Source organism: Amblyomma americanum, chromosome 1 (assembly GCF_052857255.1).
Source record: "Amblyomma americanum isolate KBUSLIRL-KWMA chromosome 1, ASM5285725v1, whole genome shotgun sequence".
In the NCBI taxonomy this organism is placed as follows: Eukaryota; Metazoa; Arthropoda; class Arachnida; order Ixodida; family Ixodidae; genus Amblyomma; species Amblyomma americanum.
In genome coordinates this window covers 333,126,347-333,142,484 of record NC_135497.1, presented here as the reverse complement: position 1 = coordinate 333,142,484, position 16,138 = coordinate 333,126,347, and positions in this window count along the sequence as shown.

Sequence of the window (16,138 nt, the reverse complement as noted above, 5' to 3'; positions counted from 1 at the left end):
CGGTCGATCAGCTTGTTTTCTCTCATAATCGTGGATGCTACCGTCTGCGGTAGATTTTCTCGCAAATACAGTCGAGCAAACTAGGCGGCCTAGACAGCTCTACATCAAAGGCAGTTCTCAAACGGCATGATAAGCGATCCGCGGGTCGTAGCAGACGACGGCGCCGCGAGCGCCCCAACGTTTGTAAACACAGTGTTGGTCTATAGGTTAAGCAGTCCCTCTAGTGGATTCTCTCAAGGTTAGCCTGCACGCGGCGCAAATTCATTCGAATGCAGAATCCATAATAGCTGATGCCGAAAAGCAGTTGATAAGGCACTGAAAGCGGCATGTGAAGGTCGTGGACTTGGTCCCGCCGGTGACACGTGGTTGTCTCCAACATCTTCCTAACCTTGTCTGCACCCTGCATAATGCAATTTCGTTAGCTACAGATTACTTTCAGCGGCAAAGCTGACGTTGCTTGTTTTGCATTGGCTGCATTAGAATGACAGTTCTGGTTCTTGTCCGCAGCTATCGCCTTTTTCATTGAACCAACCATTAGAAAACTCGCTTTTGGCCCCCATCCTAAAGCGGCCCGAAGTTAGTTTACTAACCAACCTAAAGATGTTCGAACTTGTTAGGTTACACGGTTACAAAGAGCGGACATCCTTTTACACCTTCCACGTACTACCGCTAGAACGCCTTCTTGGAGCACCTGCGTGGAAGTCCAGTTCAGCTGAACTCGACTTAACAGAAGCGACGCCACAAATACTGCTTGGTTGGGCCGTCATAGCACACACCTTGGTAGTGTACACTTCTCACATAAAATATGGTAATAATTACATTTAAATTCTCCTGTCATGACCACTTGTCGAGTCTCAAAGTAAGGCCCTCTATTGAATAGTCCATAGCTCTGGAGCCCCAGATACAGGCTCCGCGGCGACCAGTCCGGTCGCGACCTGCGCGATTTTCGCGCGTGAATATATGAGTGGTCCCAAGCGGCCCGTAAGGGGCGGTGGACGGGGGCGCCCCGCTTCCGAGGTTTCGGCGGCGCAAGCTGCGGGCTCTTTCGGAGACTCCTGCATCGCGAAGATAGGGGAGCGCACATTTGCCAGCTCACTTTTGTGAAATGCTGCCGTTTCCGTCTTCCTCCTTCCCTGTATCCGCGCTCAGTCACCCCCTTTAACCGCTTCACTTTCTTCTTTAGGCCGTCCTGTCCACATCTTTTTGTTGTTGCTTGTTTGCTTTTAAACGCCTTATCCGCCAAAGCTTCCTCGCGTGTGCCAAGCACGTGTCATGCGAGAGGCTGGGTTCAAGCTCGGGCTTTTTAAGCCTCAAAGCTGCAGCCCATCGTGGTTTGCGAGGTATCCGACAGTCTCCGACCTTCTCCGCGATTTACCGCAAGGCGTAGGTAGGTATTTCTTTCTATACGCTTTTTCCCGAATGCTCTGCAGTTAGGAACTCAAAACACACGCACAAAGGGGGGGGGGGGGGGGGCAGTAATCGAAGTCAGCTATCTTCAGCAATTTTTTGTTAGTATAGAATGTCACGGTGATGGCTGTAGCCACTACAAGTGTTTTTCCCGCTGGTGCCCAGGAAACCATTCACAGCATTTGTTAAAAATATGCGGCCCAAGGAGATACCTTCTATTATAGGTCGTGCAGTACAGCTCCTTCCGCATCGTCAACGTTTCAAATCTCTCTAAGAGGAGAGGAACTCTCTTCTACGCCCCTTCTGAGCGCAGGACTTCCTCAGTTGCAACAAGCGCCCCGCGCTACACGGCTTTGAAGCGGACTCCTTCAGCTGTATAAATCTGGCGAGGGCTGGACACGTCGGGTACACGATGACCTCGGTTTAGAGGCAAACTTTGGCGCGCGTAACGAGACTCTGTCGTTCTTGCCAAGTATTGTTTCTTGGAATACATAAATTATAGTACTTCTGCAACTACGCGTCCCCGTTGACGTCAACGCCGTCCTGTCGCTAGGTTTGCGAAGCGTAGGCGGACCCCGTCTGGTGCTCTCTCCTCCAGTTTCTACGCGCCTTCGGTTCTTTTTTGATGCTTAAGCAGTGAGGAGTATGAATTAACCGCGATCTCGCGCTCATATAAAGTTTGTGTGATGTAAATGGGCCTAGTTTTGCAACTGAAGCACTTACGAGACCTCTTCTGGAAAGGGCTGCTGGCCTTCCCAGCCCTGCCTCACGAATAAGAGCGACGGCAGCGATAAATCGGGGTTGATCAGCGCATTCGAGTCCTGCTGCCTTTCATGTAGGAGTGCTTATTCTCTTCCTGGTTTTATATTTAAACCACTGTGCCCCGTCAGTGATTATTTCCGCTTTTAACCTTGGTCGCCTATGGTCCTCATGGGCGCCTATGGTCCTCTTCGGCGCCTATGGGCCCCTTGGTCGCCCGTTTGAAAGATGCAAAATGGCAAAGAAGTTGCTGTTCTTTTTGAAAGAAGCTCATGGGAAAAACTTAGTCTACGGTTGCAGAACGCAGTTGTGAGTGGCGTCTGGAAGCTTCCGAAAAGGGCCGAGCATCGAGGAGCATGAGATGAGGACTTCAAAAAAAAAAAAGCCGTACATAAGAACACCCCCGCCCTCCACCAGAATTGGTTATCGCGCAAATTGCCTCGAAGTTACACTTAAGCACTGGTTGCTGCCTTTAATGTTCGATACTCCTCCTACGTGCATGTTGATAATTTGCCAAGCTGGAGTGCAACTGACTGCACTTGTATTTTTGGGCCTTGTTGACTACAAATCGCCTACGAGCACTGTCCCCGTCGCCACAGGTGTGGCTGTCCAGGGCGCGCACGCATAGAAAATCCACGCATGTACTATCTCAGTCGGGTTCGCAGCGATAAAGGGAAGCCGTGTCAAGCGATCCAACTATACTCCATCCCATAACTAACTTACAGCACTACCAAAGGCGGCGACCTCCTCAGCCAATCAGGAGAGCGCGTTAAACATGTTCCTCCGCTTCTATACGTCTTCGTGTCGTCTGCTCACGGCGTACACAGATTTGGTTAGAAAAGAGTATAAATCGACGCTGTATATGTACCATAAGCTTATGTGCGCTTACGTACGATAAGCAAAAGAATTTTGCGGGACGTTCCGCCTTTTGTCACATTCGCACTTTTATTTCCGCGTATGCAGATGGAGACAGAGCGATAAGCTCAGCCTTGTGGCGCCATCTGGTTGTTAGAACAAGAAGCATTTTTCTCACTAAAACGACGCTCCGCTTTAGGATTAGAACAGCAGAACTGTCACTGTAAATAAAAAAAAATGAAGCAAATTTATCGCTCATACGTTTCGTTATAGGTGAGATGAGACGAAGCGAAAGCCCGGTGCCTAATTTGTGGCCAGTGAACGTACTCAAAATGGCAGTAACAACGACGAATTCAGTCTGAGGCGAGGTGTCCTGCTTCAAGTGCACCGCATTTTAGAAACGATGTTTTCTTTCCTTTTTCATGTATGGAAATCCCGTGCGCCCGACCTGCACATATGTGAATTTGTAAATAGAATATTTGCACATAATTCCTGATCTCTCTCCCCCCTATTCTTTTTGGCTGTCCCCGCCACCTCTTTCACTTCATTTCTCCAGTCTGCCTGCTATCTTTTTATTTCCGCTGCTCCAGCTGGGGTGTTTCCAGTAGCGATAGAAAATGCCGGAAGTAGCAAAAATCTTTCCTTCCTTTTTATTAGTCTGAATAAAACCACTATGCATCTAGTACGCAATAGTCGCGCGCTCTAAGCTCGGGAAATAGCGTACGTAACACGAGCGTACATTAAGTCTAGATATGAAATAGCGTTTGGCGCATGCGCACTTTAAAGCACGCAATCTCATATGCCCATATGCAAATTTATACTTGCACTACATTCCTCAGCGTGAGAACGTTGCTTGTGCACTCATCGCAGCTTTAGTAGTGCTGCAAAGAACTGCTCGCATGGAGTATACACTCTTGGCAAGAAATATGCCCAGATGGGAATAAATCACTTGTCCTCGAGCGCATTCCCCGATGAGTATTGATTTTATCCTTTCAAAGCGGAATAAATAATTTATCCCCCCCCCCCCCTTCCATGGAGGTTATTATCGGACGCAATGGGAATATTAATTACTTCCTTCAAGGAGTTGGTATGGGGCGCTGTCAAAGTTTTATTTATTATTTTTTCATGCACACTGGAATGTTATAAATTCAGCCTATGTGAATTATTTTTAGGATCATTCAATTGCTTAAAAGGAAACTACGGGAGTTAATCATATTGCTTACTCAGCGAGGTACTCTTTGGGTGCCCTGGTCTCGCAGCTTGGAGCAGCTTTTCTTGATTTTGCTGAGGTGTGGCAGTCTTTGAGGAAGAGCCGAAGTTATGCTTTCGAAAAAATTTAATTACAATGCACACGACATATTGGGCAGTACCTGAAGAAACCAGTGATAAACGTCTCGCAGCTAAAGTTTATGGAAAGAGAAGTGCGCTCATTATGACAGCGCTCAACCACTACGTCATGGAAATAGGCAGTAGCCCAGGGTAAACGTGTGAGATGGGCTGCCAAAAAAAATTATTAGGAAAAAGTATAAATGCTGAGCTTAAGTGAAAGAGACTTACACGTGACATCCTAGTAGCAAGATCTTGTGACGCAGGTGAAGTGAAACAAATGTTCACATGGACACGCTGCACCACATGCCTGGCTCCCTTGAATTGTAACGCTGCTAAAAATTTTCAGATCGTCATAATGATTTATAAAACTGGGAAGAGTACAATAAGATGTTACAGAATGTGAAAAGCTCTACAGCATTCTGATGCTGTTCTAAGCTCTTCAGGTTTGCTGCCTTGACAAAAGACAGAGCAACAGTTTACAACTGGTACCTTAGAAACGCGCTGAAAATTCTTGCCAAGGAAGAAGGTCTGTACTATTCAAAAAGGGGTGTTGAAAAGTTAAACATTTCCGTGCGCAGTGTATTTCCTAAAATTACTAGCACTACTTTTCAGCGGAACAGCGTTTGCAAAAGCGGGAGCAGAAGTAGGAACACAGCACGACGCAACAACCAAGTTTTATGGCTCGGTCGTGACTTACATCTCGGTCGCCGGAGCGATGGAAGGCACACAAAGCGCGTGAACAAAATGCAAATAGAACAGCTTTTAAGTGATCAAATCATATCACATAGGTTGTCAATTTCCTTGTACGAAACGTGATGGATGGGACACTCACCTATACGTCTTTCTTGCGCTTAATGCTGGTGGCTACGCTGGTTTTTTGCTCCGTTGCTTGATGTACAAACACCTCGTCCATACCAGGAATGTTGGGATAACAGTAACATCTCTAGGAAGTACAGCACATGACTGGTTTACAACATGCGACTGTTCCCAGCATTTGACTGCAATGAACATTTTGAAGATCTTGCGCAACACCACACAAAAGAAGTGACCACAGCAACAATGAGCACTAGCACTTCTATAGGAGATAGCAACTGCAATGTTCCTTTGCTTCCCATCATTTGCTGGGGGCTAATTGTGGCATGAAGAATGCAGTTCTAATAGCTTAAGTTCCGGACTTTTCTGACCACCCAACCAAAGGTGTACTCAAACTTGCCCACGTTTGGCCGGTGCTGCAATCCGTTTCCAAAGTTTGGGTGCCATGAGTCCTCGAAATTCGAGCGCAGGACAAAAGTGCAACTATTCTTTTTCACCTCTGGCCTCGGAATTGTTAATGGAAGCCCTTGTGGTAAAATAAAGCGATCTGATTAACAGCACTGCGACAAGTTGCGCAGTATTTAATCTACAAATCACATTTTGCCTGCATTTAAACACACGAGGCATAGTCTGACAATACGAAATGCAAGTTAACTGTTTGGTGACGGCTGCCGACTGTGAGTGCATACATGAAGTATGAACTGTATTTTGTGAAACCTGTTTTCTATTATTTCAGCAAGCAGTCCTTAGCAAGCGTCATCCTCTTTCTTGCTGTATTGCCGTATTCAACACCTTAATTTGCAGAGCCTCGTTGCACCAGTCTTGCAAACATGTTCCCGAACGTGTAAAACTCCTACCGAACCAGACGCAGGCTTTCAATTTCCTTTTAAGCAAATGGCGCGGCCGTCTTAAGAGGTCGCCGACGCCAGGCCGGTAAAACTTGTCACCCTCAATGGCGCTGCATTTAAGGCATAAACCACGAATAAACTGCAGCGTTTTCGGCACATAATCGATATGATGACCACACAAGGTGAATAACTTCGTTAAATGGGGGGGGGGGGGGGAAGGGGGGAAGGAGGTGAAATGGTTTTTTGCGAGCTTGTGGTTGTTCAAAAAATCGAATCTATAAATCTTCTATGTAAGGCGTTCCAAGTAGTTTTGCGCTACATTAAAAATAGTGACGTAATCGCAGGTTAAAACCGCAACGATATCCAGGCTTCTCCTCACTGCGTCAGGGAAGTGCAGAAAAACGCGCAATGACGTCACTGTTGCCGAAATTTCAGGCGTACGCTGTCTTCGCCCAAGAGCTGCCGTGCGTTTTCCAACAATGCCAATCAATGCTTCGTAGGCTCAACCTTCGGCGGCGTTGGTTTACTTCCCTGAAACAACCGTTTCTTAGCTCGAAACGCAGCGTCTTCTTACGTGACGTCATGATAGCAGCCTCTGCGATCAGCCCGTCGCCGCGCACTGCAGAGAAGCCTGAACGCCAACGCGGCTTTGCTCTGCTTTTACGTCACCATTTCAAATCCTAGCACTAAAGTACGTCGCATGCTTCACCTGCAAGTTTCACATATTCGACCCCGTTAAACTCGTCGAATTCTAAAACCTCTTCACTTGCCCTTTAATGCATTCCGAGCAGCGGCGTTGCAGAGCGAGCATCGTGGTCAGTGCGCGTAAAGTAGTTCCCGGTGAACCTACCGAAACTGGCCTCCTCGCGTCGCATACTGCGCTTCACAAAAGTACGCGACTCTACCGATTTCATTATATAATATATACACACTAAATACAGTGCACTTTACGTCACCACAGCACAAAGCAAAGTCGTAAACTGTCGAGAAATTTTTGCTTTCGCCAACGAGAGCAGCCAAGCTCAAGTTTGGCGGCGCGACAGCATCACCGCGTCGTTCGCCTGGCGGAGAGGTGAAATTGCCGGGAGCCTAGCTGTAGAGTCGTGTTTAGAATATCAAACGCGCTTCGTGCGTAGTACTGTCCAGTCAGGATATATCTAATTATTGTTACTACTGAACAGTCAGAAAATTCACCTAGAAATACTACTATGCAAAACTAAAGCACTATTTTTCCGCGTTTGTAGAACTCCCGTGCGGCGGAACATTCGATGTATCGAACGGCGCATCACGCCCCTGCAAATGTCACTTTTCCTAAAGACACTCTTTGATCACTGCTCGCGTGCGGAGGCGTGTCGGCTGGGCGGCCTCGGGCATACCTGCTGGCAGCGCTATCACTGTGAAACAGCGTGGCGAGGTTAAGATAGAGTTTTCAGGGTGACCTTCGGTATCTTGTTGTCATTTCCCATATTTTTACATGCAGTGAAGCCAACCTAACTAGCTAAAGCCTAGCGGTGGTCCTGGCCTGACGGTCTTCGCTCGGTTCGCGGTCGATGGCGTTGCGGAAACCAACTGTACCTTAATTTTAATTACATTTTTGTATTCACAATGTGCTGGTAACGGGCTTAGGTATCTTATGATAGGTAGTGGCTAGTTCCAAAACATCGTCCGCTGTGGCTTGGGTTCGAACCAGGTAAGGCCTAGCAATGCGTAGAGAGCGGTGCCCTTCCAGCACGCCGGAGGGCGGCACTTTGCTGCAAGGTGCGCATCACTATAGAGTCAGCGCAAAGTGTATCGGCATCTAGGTCACAGATAAGCTGATTTATTTACATAATGTATATATCAAATTATAAATATGTCGAACTATTTTACCATCCGCCTCGAGTTCGATATATCCGGCTTCTACTATGATTGTTGTTCAGGTCCTTAGGGGAGAAATGACGCGTACGCGCGTACGCACTATAGGAAATTTGCCACAACACTATTCCATTTTTTTCAATATACTATCCACTTACTCGCCTTCGCTGAAAGCTGGAAGTTCTTACTGCCGTTTTGGGGTGTGCCACAATAGTCTGCACAATTCACGAATAGCCGGGAGGGAACCACTAGTCAATTTTACTGCTTTCCATACAAGTGGCACAAAAAGCAGAGTTGAAAAGCATGGATCGGTAGCAGTGCGTCGAGTCGCGTGTTTCCATTGGCTTAATTCGCATCCCGTAGCATTATTAGTAATCGCAGACGTACCTCTGATGCTAACACGAATGCTGGCATAGAACATGCCCGACTTGCTCGCTGAATGGGTGGGTAGGATGTAATATTTCCTCAGGCATGGCAACGCATTGCCCATCTTTATAGGCACGTTTGAATAAATATGATAGTAGGTAAAGATTAACGCGATCAAAAGTTAAGCTAGTTTGTATAGGTCCATTTCTAATTAGCGGCGCAAACACTAGAAACACAAAGGGAGAAGGGGCCCTCTTTCATCACTTTGTGCGTGTGTAGCTTCCTGCTTTTTGGGCTGAGTGTTTTTCGCTCTGCTTTTCAGTTCTAAATGGCATTTAATGGCACTTGTTGACAGTTTTTCTTTCGGCTGCAGCTAGTGCGAGATCATGACAGCGTCACTAGCAATTGCTGGCTTTGTCTGGCAAGTGCGGCGCGAAGCGAAGCGGCGTCACCTGATTTACGAGAGCTTGCTGACAGATGGCTGCTTTCTAAGGGAATCTTAATAATAGTGCCGAATAGGTTTGTTTCATGGGGGTATAACGTCCCGAAGCGACTCAGGCTATAAGTGGTGCTGTAGTGGAGGGCTCCGGATAAGTTTGACCACCTGAGGTTCTTCAACGTGCACTGACATCTCAAAGCACACGGGCCTCTAGCATTTAGCCTCAATCGAAATGCGACCGCCGCGACCAAGATAGAACCCGCGTCTTTCGGGTCGGCAGCCGAGCGCCATAACCACTGAGCCACCGCCTAATATAGCGCCGAATAAACCAACCGTCTGTATCATTAATTGCCCCGCCGCGGTGGCTCAGTGGTTAGGGCGCTCGACTACTGATCCGGAGTTCCCGGGTTCGAACCCGACCGCGGCGGCTGCGTTTTTATGGAGGAAAAACGCTAAGGCGCCCGTGTGCTGTGCGATATCAGTGCACGTTAAAGATGCCCAGGTGGTCGAAATTATTCCGGAGCCCTCCACTACGGCACCTATTCTTCCTTTATTCTTTCACTCCCTCGTATATCCCTTCCCTTACGGCGCGGTTCAGGTGTCCAAAGATATATGAGACAGATACTGCGCCATTTCTTTTCCCCAAAAAACCAATTATTATTATTATTATGTATCACTAATGTTTAGCTAAGCTTTTTGCTCAGACCGCTTTCTCTTGTTTAGCATTACTGTAGCGAGATGGCTTAAGCTTTATTATGCTCATGCATTACTTTATTGAGTTATTAATTGTTATTATAGTCTGGAGTATCGTAATAACAAATAAATGAATACATAAATTAATAAACACTATTGGAGATAATAAGCTCCTGTAAAGCCCTTTGATCAGATGCGTTTCAAAGGGACGTTGAATGAGCTTGGCAATAAATCCGGCGTCTTTGCTTTAGCATGGAGTAACTGTTTCTTGAGGGCTGTTACTTTTTTTTCCTCTGATTAACGTTGCTAAGTTTTGTTGTTACTTTAGAAAACGCAGTAAAAATACAGCTGAGCTGTTGAACACGCTCTACAAGCAATATACTGAAGGAGAAGCACCGAAATCGCGAAGCGAAACGTTTACTTTCGTGCGAGGCCACCTTGCAAGGAAGCGGCACAGCCAACCCTGAGAGAAGGAGAGAGAGAGAGAAAGAGAAAGAGAGAAATGTTTAATGTGCAGAATGTTTGCGAGGGCCCTCATTGCCGCCGCTCCTGCCGGTTCACCAGCAAAATCTGGTCTTCCGAATGTGAGCTGGCCAGCGCAGCCTCCCAGTACTGACTTGTTGGGTTATTGAATCCTGGTATAGCTGAATTTTTCTGGCATGCCCAAGCCTGATCCCACGTTACGAAAATCGCACCTCGAAGGACTTTGACTGCTCGCTCGCGGAGCGCCGCCTTGCCGAGGTTGGGATCCCTATCCTCTGCGTGTCGGAGGCAATACGGTGCAAACCGCGCCGCCGCGCGCCGTGGGCATAGTCGAGACAAATTCCAGGGCGTAACTTGAGAAAACTAAACAAACAATATGACAGATTTTACGAACCGCGACGACACCGGGACAATAACGCGGAGTCGGCGGTTCGCACTCTGGAACCGATAGGTTGCCTGATAGGTTGAGCTCTAGCTATCAGAAATGTGTTCAAAGTCGAACGAAGGTAACAGTCAAGTCCAACCAGCTGGTTTGCGAGATGCAGTGCAAGCAAGTCGTGTAGTGCTGACCAAGAGATCTAGAGTAATGCTGTACAATTTTTTCTGCGATTTCAAGGTTGGTAATAAAACGCGAATAGCCTCTACTTCTAGTGTCTATTAATTTTTATCCTTTGTTGCTTGTTTCGATTGTTGATAGGGGAAAAAGAGGAATAAATCTGCTCAAATCGAAATTTGAATTAGCTTTTAAAGTTAATTCAATGTTCATTCAAATGTCATTCGAACGTAAGCATTAAATATTAACGTCTGACAGCTGATTTTTCGGATTACACGAAAATACCCCTCTTTTCAAGCGCAATTAGAAAATGAATGCCCCTAACTCAACCGAATCGATCAGGTTTATGTCGAAGAGTACTCTAAACTCCCATGAGGAGTTTGTTTATAATAAAGTGGTAAAAATTACAAGTTCAAGATAGAAATAAATTAGGGTCATATTGCTCATATGCTCCCTTAATTAGTGGCGGGTATACGATGTGGGGATGAACCTATTTTATCCCCCAGTAACAGAATAGGTGTCTAGTGCACGAGAATTGAAAGGGCCTGTGTCTCTTTAAAGCCTCCATGTCCGCACATGTTTGTTTATACAGTTGGCGTTTCAGCGGTTTTCGTCACGGGGCTTTCAGTGGCTTCAGGGGGCTGCCAGTATTACCACTATAGTGCTTACCGAAAATTAGCAAAAGATCGCAAAACCATTTGATAACCCATGGTTACACTTGAATAGGGACTGCGATGTGTTCACCGGTTTTTACGAAAACTAACATGCAAGCTGATACACTTTTTAAAATATCAAAATATCCGCGATTTCTCGTCACAGTGTAGCACTTTCAGATGTAGCGTCCCCGTATAGTTTCTGCCTGCGGTGAAAAAAGTGCTTCGTCGCGAGCACATTTTCAGTTAATCACCGTAAAGGAAGCAGTGTGCTCTTAAAGAGAAGCCACAGCAATCGTTGGCCTGTATTGTCAAATTACCACCTTCCCAGCATGCATGAATGCGTGCACCAAATTGCGGGCCGGTCGTAAAGAATGCAGGAATACATGTACATAGATGTACTCGACCCGCGCATAACAATGTGAACCAAGTCGGAGTAAACACCAAGAGCCAAGGAACTGCGGGCTGGCCCGGTTCGGTCCCTTCTTATCCACTTCTCGCGGGACCGCGGGCGAATCTAATAACGCTTAGAGTGTCCCTTAAACTGGCGGCTCGGTTTTACGAGCGCAGTGCACACACGCCTTTTGTTCCTGGCCCCCGGCTGTACGGGCAGGCACTCTTGGACAAACGCTGACCGATCGCCGCAGAGAGGAGGAGGACGCTCACCCCGAAGAGGAGGAGAAGGAAAGAGTGGGGGAGAGCGCGTGCATAACATATCCGATAGTCACGCTAACTGCCCATTTCGAGATAAGGCCCAATAATGCGAATTGCCAGCGCGCCGGCCCCGCGATAGGGAGGCCTCTCTCTCGCACGCGGCGCGGCTAACTCGGTTACGGCTGCGGCGCGGGACCCCGCGAGGGGGAGACGGAGAGAGCCACGGCGGAGATCGGCCGCAGGGAGGGAAGAAGTCACTCCGGAAAATAAGGAAGGCCCATTGCTCAAAGTGCGTTATCGCGCTAACTACATGTATGAAACACGCAAGAGCCCCACCGAATGACGTTTCAATTTCCCTTAATGGCCGCCCGTAACCCCCTCCGTCTTCAATATTGATTACCGTCCGCAAATTCAATAAACCGCAGCCGCCGTTGCACGAAACAAAAGGGAAATTGAGGGAAAAGAAATGCGCGGAGGAGGCAGAAGAAAAAAGGAGGGGGAAAGGGGAGCACTCCTTCACCGTCCCTGCACAGGCGAGCATTGGGTGAATTGCCTGCACTGCCGGCCATGTGAATCTTCTCCTTTGCGCGCAAGGGCGAGTTGCGGCCGCCGCTCGCGCTGCGCATGTATTAGGTTAGCGACGCAGTGCCGCTATTGAGGACGCCTCAATAGCTGGACCAGCTGCTTTTACATTTCCGCGCGTAAAGCGTGTTGGAACGGCTTGCGAGCCGAGGCGTCCGTCCGCATATAACGCCATTCCATGTTTCGGCTCTCCCGCTTGTGAACTCGAATATGACGAGGCCGAAGAAAGCCTTTGACTACAGTTCAGGTAACTGGTGCCGGAAATTAGTAGTACTGGCTACGTGCAGCTGAATGAGATTTTGCAAGTGCGAGTGGCAGGCAAGTTTTTTCGCCAAAACTAAAAGTAGGGCTGTGTGCGTCTTTAGCGACGGCGCTTTTACACAGCGTGGTCTCGACGCTTACGAAGAGGTGGTCTCGACGAGTTACGAGTAGGGATATAAGGCTGAAGAGCGAGCAAAATACTTGTTGTGAGATCCCAAGTCTGGGGCTGCAGAGGTGGGATATCAGTGGGATGGCACAGAGTCCTAGAGGAGAAATCACGCTCGGCTTTGCCGCGGACACAGTAATGAGGCAATCTGCTTTATATTAGCCTTCCAGCCTGAGAACAGGCTGGAGTTCATCATCATAAGGATCATCATCATCATCATCATCATCATCATCATCACCCCATCACCATCGTCATCAACAGCCAGGCTGTTACCACTGCATGACAGAGGCATTCTAAAATGGTCCTCCATGAGCCCTATCCTGCATCAATGTGTTTTGCCATGCCACCCCAACAGCAAAACATTATAATCACAGGCCAAACAGTGCCTTTCATAAATTTCCTAGCCCTGATACAGAAATACAAAGAGAAATGTTGGTAAAGTGTACATCAATAACAGTTACTCCCGAGAAAACTTCGTTAAAAAATGTTACGGGGTTTTGTAAGTCAGGAATTTGTGTTCTGCTCTATCACGCTTATTACATCTTGTTATATCTATTGGCCAAAAGACTTCTCAAGTACATCCACCGTACTCCTCCTCCTCCTCCTCCAGCAGCTTTGTTGAGAATGCATCGGCTTTGGTTTAGCACTGCTTACAGAAATCTTTCGTTCTTTCGATATTTTAACCGCAGGCACATAATCAGAGAACAGAACAAAGTAATGAAAGTTACAAACGCAAAGCATATAAGGCAACTTAAAACCTTTCACTCACTCTCAGAAGTTCGCTAGCATCACAGCACATCAATTTATTACCTATAAGAGCCGCAACTAAGGGGTGGTAATGACAGGGACGTCGACTGAAAGGCGTGCCGCTTTTGGCTAGTTGATTTTCTATTCAGAGACGCATTGTCTTCGTTACAAACAAAAGTCTAGCTAAAAGAACCGTGTGGGCCATTGCTTGTCGCTTGCGACACAAGTATACTCCGTTTAGATGAAATTTCATGCAATGGTACCAAGGCGCTTCTTTATCGCTTTCAGCACCGCCCACAATGGGAACATCCTGCCGGATTTCACGCGCCACTGTCCCACACGGAAGCACTGCGTTTGTTGTGTTGGGTTCTCTGGCACATATGCACCTATATCATACGTCAAACGGAAATGCGCTTAGTTATGTTTGTCGTTTCTTTCTTATGGTTGACCAGTATTGCAGGTGTTTGTCTCAGACGTGTGCACTGGGAAATGACAACGACAGGTGCGGGTACACAAATGCAGAACTGTATTTTTTATTGGACCGCAAAAAAAAAAAAAGACGCAGAGAAAATGATGCAGAGAAACTTAAGAAGGCCGGAGTATTTGCACTTGTACACTAAATTTCACACAGAATAAAAACTGTCACTAACACAGTTTGTGCTAACACCTTCGAACGTTATTCCTATAATCTTTTTTTTCTGCAGTCCTCAAGAAAGCCGATTAGTTTTGCAATGCGAAACACCAACTGCTAATTTTCTTCAGGCATGTGCAAAATTTTGTACGGAGTGTCAGAATGGGTGGAAATTGTGAAGTCGAGATACCGGTGATTCTCAGATAAGCACTCGATGAATTGTTGGATCGCATTTTCTTTTGAAGATGCATATAGCACCAAACGCCCAGAATGAAAGGAAGTTACCACTGGCGATGAAATCTATATACATGACTCTTCCGAAGGGCGTGCTACCAAGATGTCCGTTTTGAGAATTATTACCTACTTATTTCGCTAGCTAACATAAAAAGGTACCCTGGTAGGGATTTGAAGAGTGCTGAACTTGCCTGAAGCCAAAAAAAAAAAGAAAAAACACTGGAAGCTGTAGCACTCTCAGGCAAAAGATGCTAGTTCTTCATGCACCCATCTGCGCACGCGGCAGAGTTGAGATCGTCTTGTGACCCAGCAGTACCAAGTAGGTTTGTGCAGCGGTGGAAAGAAAGATTAAGCACCGCGAAAGACAAAAGCAAAAACGTTGACATGAAATGGGCTACAAATCATACAGTAAAACTTGTTCCTTTCTGCACAGGTGTAATAAATCACATTGCACTATCTCCTGGACAAATTTAAACAGGAGAGACCGGTCGTTGCATTAATAATGGGTTCAGGAATCATAAAAACAGCGGGCAAATAAATCAACCGCACATTTGCCTAATCACTGCGAAACGTGTGCGTGTGTGAGTGGAGCTCTTTTTGCGGAAATGGACGTGCTTCGCATCAACAAGCAGGGAACCACGCTCGAGAGCTGAGTAAAAAGAGTTTTTCACATCGCGAATAGTAATTCCTGCCTCAGTCAGACTTCCAGCATGCTCTCCGATAAATGCACGAATACATTTGTAAGATTTAATTTTTTAAAATGTGTTCGCACATGCCCAGTTGTAATCTAGACCATTTCGGCTATTGAGCTTATTTCTGTAAATTACGATCGTAATTTCCCGGATTCCAAGGTATACTTGTATGCAGTTATTCACAAACAAAAAGATAATTGTAACTGAGTTCTTGTTTTATACTTCTCTTTCACAATCCTTATCACTTCTCGCGCTCATGTTCACTTTATTTCTAAAATGAACGGTACGCACATCACCAAAACTGTTCTACTTCAGTACTCACGAAGCTGCTTATTATTTTCTGTGCACATCTGATCTTTTTGCCCTCCATGTTCTTCGCGAGCAGTCAGGCACCCTTCGTAGGATATGATGTAGTGGGTCCTTGCTAATGTTGTTTCTTGGTTTTTTTTTTTTTTTCGAACAACAACAGTATTGCGAATGACCTTACGATGGTGCGTCCGAGCTGGGGATCGAAAGGTCTCGTAAACTTCTTGTACATTGGTGACCGATTTCAGCATTATCTTCAACCGCTGTGATGTGGACCTAAATGCACTTGCTGCGTCAAATCCCAGCATATATCTAAAGCTTAAGGAAGAAAGGCCGGTAGAAGTAAGTCCATCGGATAGCCTTCACTCAGCTAATGCTCTGTACGCATTTCTGTGGCGGGTCCTACGAACGGTGATCGCATGTGAGGTCGGTCACTTAAATACAAAGAGTGATTGAAGAGCCTAGTTGCATTTATATTACGGATGTAATGCTTGTCCCCCTTAATACGCAGCTTGTTCGCACTCTCTTCTCTTGTTTTCCAGTGACCGAAGGCGTGGAGTAGATCAGCCTCTGCGAGCACGTCGGACGTTTCATTCTTCACAGCACCAAGGGACTGCAAAAATGTTCCTATAAACCGCTGATTTCCTTCTAAAATAAAAAAAAGCCCGTGTTGACAACTGGCGAATATGGCGGGGCAGTGCGATTGTCGGCCAAAAACTTCTTCCAAGAAAGTTCTTTGTGAGCAGGCATATGGTCTTGATAAAGAATTTTCTCTGAAGCTGTGGTGTTTTTTTTTCTCTCTTTTTCTGTGCT